The sequence below is a fragment of the Diorhabda carinulata genome, chromosome 8, assembly GCF_026250575.1.
Source record: "Diorhabda carinulata isolate Delta chromosome 8, icDioCari1.1, whole genome shotgun sequence".
NCBI lineage: Eukaryota > Metazoa > Arthropoda > Insecta > Coleoptera > Chrysomelidae > Diorhabda > Diorhabda carinulata.
The window spans coordinates 10,059,736-10,068,217 of NC_079467.1; the positions used below are offsets into that span (position 1 = coordinate 10,059,736).

Below are 8,482 nucleotides of genomic sequence, written 5' to 3' on the forward strand. Positions count from 1 at the left end.
AACTGAATACCGTCTAAAGAATATTCAAATGAAACAATAAATATTTCAATAGAATGTTTTTTGTATTAATAAAATTGATGATTTCTTTTGTGAACATCCAAGCAGAAAATGAAATTAGTTATTAACTGCAATTGTGGTAATGAATGTTATTACGTAATACGATGTACCTACATTCACACCAGAAGCAAATCCCAACTTAGTTATCTCAAATAGAATACATCATTTTCTATTACATGTTGCATAATGTGCCATAATTTCTGATTCAGTTTCGTTCCGCGATATCCGGATATATATATATATATATATATATATATATATATATATATATATATATATATATATATATATATGTTTATAGTGCACTATATTCTTTGTAATAAGCTCCCAAAACCCTAATGAAATCAGTATAATGCAGATTTTAAGTAGTAAAGTATTTCTCAGTTACCCAACCCTTTTAAAACATTTAATAATAATTACTAGAAGCTTCTTGAAAGGAGCTTTTGTACCTTACAAAATTCTAAAGATACCTTTCGATGCTCTTAAAATCATTAAGAGTCTTCAACTGAGATGATATAAAAGGTCTTCCAATTATTAAGTCTATTCAAAGCTTCACACAGATATTTTGTGTAGGTAGACATAAAAGCCACTCCGCTATTCTAACGTGAATAGGTATTATAAAGATATAACTGTTCTCGAAAAAAATTTATCATCCAACCATTTTATAACCTGCGAACAAATTAATACTGTTAATTTTCCTTAAAATGATTTATACAACAATTCTACACATTATGGAATGAAATCATTATTTAGTGAATTATTTTATTTATTATCGTCAAAAATTTTCACGTTAAGAGTGAGTTTAAATGGCTAACAATAATATACATGCAGACTTTGTTTCTTTTTTCAATATTATATAAATATTTTCAATTTATTTGATAAATTTTCGCATATGTTGTCCTCATTTGTCATATTTGTATCCAGCAATTACTCTGCGTTTCTTATGTAAATCATTCTCTTTTAAAGTTATTATTATTATTTTATAAATTATTATTTGTGTGAAAACATTGATTCAAATACATTTTGATTAAATTATTAATTCCCGAATCTAAACAATTTCCAACCAAATTATTAGAACGATGACGGTTAGAAAAATTTCCTCTGAATATCTGGTTTCACATTTTTTAAATATAAAGTTTAAATAAAAATAATTGGTATCCACAATTATAATATGTTCCCCCCATATTTTACTCCTCTTCTATCATACGTATCGTATCGTATTTGCTGATTCCGAAGATGCATTTCTTCTACGCGTTTTCTCAGTTTCAATACTGTTGTGTTGCACCTTTCTTTCATATCGAAAATAGTTTTCAAAATTATATCTTAACAAAACTTAACTCGGCAATGTTCCTTTGATATCTTGATTTTTAGATCATTTTATATAATATTCTTACGAATCAATCATTTTGTTTATAGATATCTTACGATAAAAATTTACATTTCATAGAAAATCTCTCTAAAGTTTTGATTTAATTTCAATTGTCATCACAATGATTTTCATAAATCTCCAAATACAGACAGAAATCTATTACAACAACGCTTTAAAATGTATAACTCTGAGAGAGATGGTACTTATTTTGCCCCTCCCTTTGCGTTGCAGATCTTTTAATTCCTTTTTTTTCTCACTACTTGTCTACAAATTCGGTGCAATTTTCGGGGCAAGAAATGGGATTTCATTCATTCAAGAAATATATCGGAGGTTATGTAGGCGGTTTTTCGGGGACATATAAATCACTGACCCTAAGAGTACTCCATCTTTATGTTTTTTCCTTTCTACTACTACATAGTGCATGCGGGAAGGATATAATTACCTTCAGTACTACAACAGCCGTGATTTCAATTTTTACTGGAGTTAGCTACAGCTATGTCAAATCAAACCATGACTCGTTTATGTTGTAAATAAGGCCAGGTATATTTATTAATTCATTATCACTGAGAGTTCCCTGACGCATTTTGAAATAGGAGCTTACTTCTGCTTTATTTATGACACCCCTTCTTATTCCCTCAATGAAATTTCGGAATTTCCTTTTGAGAACACTTGCAACTAATGATAGCCCGTCTTCTCTGATGTCATATTGAATTTGTGCTCAATTGCTAAGCATTCTTCAATGAAACAGCTCTTAAATCATTGATAGTCAAAGACAGCATATCTTTTATATGCTTGCTTCGTATTTTTTCGTTGTCTGCACCAAAGGTTGATAATGATCCCATAAGTTCCTTCATGTAATTATTTTGTTTTTCCCGATTGTCCGGATAAATGATATATATGATATATATATATATATATATATATATATATATATATATATATATTAGTTTTCTTTTGATAGTTTTTAAAAGAAAGATAAATTTTGACGTTTCGACTTTTCTTATATATATATATATATATATATATATATATATATATATATATATATATATATATATATATAATAGAACTTTTTTCTATTGACATGATTTCAGAAAATAGCTATCGGAATATAGAAGTGGAAGCTTTTTACTGATAACATAGATATGAAGAACACTTTGGTGGCTTAGAAGAAAACTTCATGCGTAAGAATAATAGAAATAATAGTACTGTAGATATTTCTTTACGGATTTAGTCTAGAACACAGTTCTGGAAGGCCTCAATTTCAACAAAAATTGTAGTTATCTTTGAATTCAGTCGCATTATCAAACATTACCGTTAAATTGACTATCATGTACCACGATCTGTCAGTGTTCGATAGCAACACCTATGTTTTTGTTTAGAATCTGCCTATTTGCAGCTTCGGGGATAGTTGTCGACTGGAATGCGGAACATTAATCGTTGTAACAATGTACTAAGAAACCATTGGCGCGTTTCCCTTTGGGGCCTATTTTATGTGATACAAGATTAGATGCAAGATTACGAGAATCATAAAATATATATTCTGTACTATACTAGAGTTAGTTAGAGAATTTTACTATTTAGTACCTACTTAGTACAAACAGTACTTATGATAATCAGCAACAATTAATACATTATTATTAATAGTTATTGTCGTCAATTGAATACTATATGTCTGAAAAAAGTACTGTGAAAGTTATGTTTAACACTTAGTTTGATTACTATTCTACATATCGAAATTTAGTATCAGTTTATGACTGAAAAGATTGTATAATGATTAAGAATTCTGAATTCATACAAACAAAATCAAAATCAAACTCATTCTCTTTGCACCTGTACCATATTATCGATCATATAGTTACAAATTACAACAAACTCACCAATCACATCCGTTCTAATAAAAATCTCACTAAATCTCCCCCTAACACGACAATCTATCAAAAAATATTATCAAGGAAAGAATAGAAAGGCGTCGCTGGCATCCTAACAATACATGTCTCGACGAGCGATGATAGAGAACCCATCGTCGATATATTAGTCTAGTGTACCCTGCCACCTGAGTCTCCGAGGGAGATCAGAGCAAAGGGCGGCACAATTTTCACCCTGTTTCTTCCCCTTCCTAAGACGTCAGTTGTCGCGTTTTGTGACATCGATCAACGGGACGGGAGAATGGTGTGTTCCCGTTACGGATACGAGAGCTTAACAGAGTCGTAATAAAACACAACTGCAAAAAAATACTCAGGTAATATCTATTGAACAAGAAAAATATTATGGGAAAATTTATTGTATTTGATATATAACAATTCTTTGGTACTCGCTAGAAAAAAAAGAATGACGAAAAATCTGTGGCTGTAGCTGTAGCAAGCAAATATGACTAAAGACTAAACTCCATACTGAAAATTTCTACAATTATTTATTCTATTTTATGCTGAACAAAAAAAAAATGAAATAACACTTTCAGATGTAGGCTTCCAACAGTTACAAAATCTGAAATTCTCTATCATAAAATTAAATTACTGACATTATATCAGTTTTATGTCGATTGAAATTTGTATGACGAATTTTGAATGAGTTCTTATCATATTTGCATAAGAGAAATTTTTGAGTTCCTTCTTAATATTAGTTTTATTTTCGTTATAAATTACGTCGAAACAATATTCTGCTGAAACCTTAGATTGAAATAAGTAAACTCAAGTCTCCACTCTTTCATTATATTTAGAAATTTTTCATTCTTATGACGAGTTCTTTAAAATTCTTAATATCCAATTTTTCTTTTTTTTTTGTTTGTTGTTGTTTTTTCTCACAGTTGTACATCGATAATTTTATGGTCTGCTTTCTCCAATTTAGGAATATTTTAGAAATTATTTTCGAAAACTTTAGGATTCCAAAAAAAGTATTCGAATGAATCTCTATGAAAAATAACAAAAATGGTAGAATAAGAGCTCAACTGACATTTTCACAGGTCGTACGTATTAGCATGAAAATGAGTTTAGATAGAAGTTATTTCTGCAACTAAATGTTCAAATTCAGTTCACATGAAAGAGGGACAAAATAAGAATATGAGTAAAGTGCTCATGTTACACTTTTCCAACCTTACAATAACATATTGATCCATTTTACGTTCCGCCTAATTGGAAAAAAATGTTAATCTAACGAAACAAATAAACAGATTACCTACAAGCTTTTATGATATATTTCCATAGATACGTAGAAATTGTTTATCACTCCTACTACGGCTCTGCACAGAGTCTTGAGTTTTGTTATATCTTTGAAGCTCGTCGTAATTTATCTGTCTAACGCTAAATAGATTACATGCAGCTATTATGTCATTAGTAACTCGTTTACCCTTTCCAGAAATTACGTATTAACATCGGTTAAACCGGGACGTTAGATAAACCTTATCTTAAGATTTTGGCTAAAGAGGTGCAAAGTTCGTTTTGGAAGTTTAGAAGCAAGCCCCTTTCAGGATAAGGAATGTATGGTTGCGAGAATATCATTGAGAATTACAGTTAGCGCTACTTAAAGTTTGTGGTAAATAGCTTGCAGATTCTACACAATATCTCGTAAAGCACAGATTATCATTACTTAATCTCTACTGTAATTATTTGCTTTATATAAGAGACTTACATTGCCGTAAGGCCAAATTTATAATCTGAGAATATATCATATGTTTTCTTATTTGGGAGAACATGAAATTTAATTTATCAAATTAAACTACTATTTCGAAATAGAAAAATGTGCATATTTATTGATCACATGGACTTAAAGGACATTCTATTAAATTTAATATTATTAGACCTCGAAACAATTTATTTGAAGCATTCATAAAAATTACCTCACAAACATTTTAGAAGTTTGAGAAAAGCTTATTATCAAATATAAATTCTCAATAGAATGAATTATAATTTTCTTTAAGTAAGGAGCTAACTTCTACTTTCGACTGGCATTAGACAAGATCCAACCTTCCCTTCTCCGACTTTTATAAATTCATATTTTCTCATAAAAATACTTTCAATCAAATATGGAGTTTAAACCGAACTGCACATCTATTTATCTTACAGGATACCCTGTATTTTAAATGATTCAAGTATTGCAGTCGGTGATATATTGCTCAAGCACAAACTGTACTTATTATAAACGTACTAACAGACTTCCAGATTCAAAGTGATGTGATAAATATATTAACTCATAATTGGAAATTGTTTCTTCATTTGATAATTGAATGTAATGATTCATAAAACGTTCATGCAGGTATTGAATTTCATCAATATACGATTTCAAGATAAGTTTAACTAATTTACAGTTCATATTTGATTGGGAAGAGATATTCATTTTCATCGAAATTATCTCCACTTTCTTCAGTCAAATTTCTTCATGGTAGAGTAAACACTAGATATCAAATTGAAGATATATTTGATGAAGCTAATTTACGAAACGGCACACCTAAAAACCTTATAATTCATTCGACAAACACTATTATATATCGAGTTGACTGTTACATTTTCATGGAAGATATACCTATTTTCTGTTTGCTACTACTAGGTTTTGAGATAGACGAATAGAAACAAATATTTATAATTAGATATGGATAATTGTTTTTTAAAATTTTCTTCATTAAGTTCAATAAACTCTTGAATGCGTTTGCACCAAGTGTCATTTTTTCAATTCCGATTGAAGTACCTCCAAAACATGTAATTTGACGCATCAACCGCTTTTTAAGGTGTAGGAACAAGTTGACTTTGCAATTTATTTTTGATCTGTGGAATAAGAATAAATCATTGAGTGCCAAACAAGGACTGTACGGCGGATAATCCATCAATTATATGTTCAAAAACTTTTTGTTCAAACTGATGTGTGAGAGCTCGCATTGTCGTGGTGGAGAATGATTCGTCGTCTGCGATTGGTTTCCCTGATTTTTTCGAACACATCTGGCAAACAAATGCTGGTGTATCATTTAGAATAGACCGCTCTATGTTGCTCTAATGTTTTTTCAGCATTACTTTGCATCAATCGACATGACCTGTTTTTTGTGTGGTTATAAAATTATGCGGTATTCAACGCGAACAATTCTTTTTGACAGCCAAATGTTCATAGAATATTGAATGTATGCGAGCGAAACTAATGTCCAAGTATGCCTCAATCTGTATATCACATGACGAGTTCACGATATATTTATTGGATGGTAGAAAAGTCACATCAATGGTAGTGATACTCAAAACCGTCGCGAAGACTTAGAGCTCGGTTCGCGAAAATAATAATGAATCAATTTTATTCTGTAATGTTTTTCTTATTTATTCAAACTGTTTTTAACGTTGGGGTGTGTTTATAGACAATGTTTTTTACTTACTTAATTTATCTATACACTTACACTAAGTACATTAAACTATTTACTATTGAGTATGTCTTAACTATTCACTAATATATAATTTATTTAAATTCACCGTTTACTTTATACTTTTCTGATTCGATCACTATTACGTCCAATTATTCAATGATTGACTCGCTTATGAACAAACGATGATGCAAAATGGATTTCTCGATAATTCAGGTTCGAGAATCTGAACAAACAAAAAGGACTTCCTAAATATTAATTATATGTAAACGGCCACAACATTGTGAATGAGTTACAAAAAACAATATCAAGAAATTGCCGGCGTATATAAAAAATGTGAGTTGACCGTCGCATCCGCGATAATATAATAGAATAGAACCGGCTCCACGATCTACGTTTACAAATTCGTGACAATTCTAATACAATGATAACCAAGTTAAACGAATTTGGAAGTTTTAATATATATTGATAGAAAAAATTTAAAGTGTATAGATGTATGGATATTAACGAACCAAAAACTAGATAAATTATGTATCCTAGTTCCAAGTTTATTAACATTTCTAGAAAAAAAACTCATTTTTTACGCTACCTTTGTTGAACTATGTTTCCTTCACATGTACAACTCTTCCGCTATTTTCAAAATATAGAATATATTGTATAAACCTTACAGAATTATTGAACAATCAGACATAGGATTTCATGCACAAAACTATTTATTCTAGGCATTTATCATTAATTACAATGAGTTCGAAATAAGTGAAATATAAGCAAAGAAACAAATTAAGGGTAAGATAAAACAAATCCGTACGAAATATACAAAGAGAAGGTTATACGGGTATACAGTCCTACAATCGCTTTAATAATTTTTGAATTTCATTCGATAGAGAATCGAAAGATTCACCTGATGTTGAAATCGATTTAGATTAATAAATTTTCAAAAAAAAATATTTATATTATGATCGCGATATAAAGAAAAGCAGTTTTTTTGCTCTCCAGAAAAGTCATTTTTAACTTACGCAGTGCTAGAACTTGCTAGACGATATGCGAAGAGAATTTAAAAAATCATCGGTTGGATAATATTACTATATTGGTACTAGAAAACAATTATGCAAAGTTTGCAAATCCATAATAGTTCATCAATATTAGGGCTGGGCAATTATCAAAAAATATAATCGATTATGTAAAATAATTGATTATTTTCGATTATCGATTAATCAAAAATAATCGATTTATCGAAAATAATCGATCAATCCAAAATAATCGATAAATCGGAAATAATCGATTATCAAAATATCAAAATAATCAATTTTCGATTATTCGAAAATCGGAAATAAAGTTTCAAAAGAACGATTGTGGTTTGATTCCTACAAAAAACAAGATAAAGAGCGAGTATACCAATAGGAACATACAGAAGACATTATGGTTTGATACCCAATAAAAACAAACCAAATAATGAACCTACAGAAGAAATTTGGAAGTAAGATTCTGATATTGAATTATGTTGAGATAATTATTCAGAAAATAAATTTTTTAATCGTTAACTTGATTTTTATATTATTTGATTATTTTAACGATTGTACGAAAAATAGTGTGTATTCCATAGCCGCGAAACTTTTTAACGACCTCAAGATTATCTTGCCTCGGCCGCAAGCGGTCTCGGCGATAACTGTTCTTTCGGTACGTTAAAAAGGTATTTCTCGGTCTAAGCATACAAATGACTATTT

At 29.7% G+C, this 8,482-nt stretch overlaps 1 protein-coding gene across 2 annotated transcripts in view; it reads left to right on the plus strand.

Moving 5' to 3' along the window:
• Positions 1-8,482, plus strand: part of LOC130897272 (protein prickle-like) — a 629,019-nt gene that overhangs the window by 338,046 nt on the left and 282,491 nt on the right. The window lies entirely within an intron of this gene.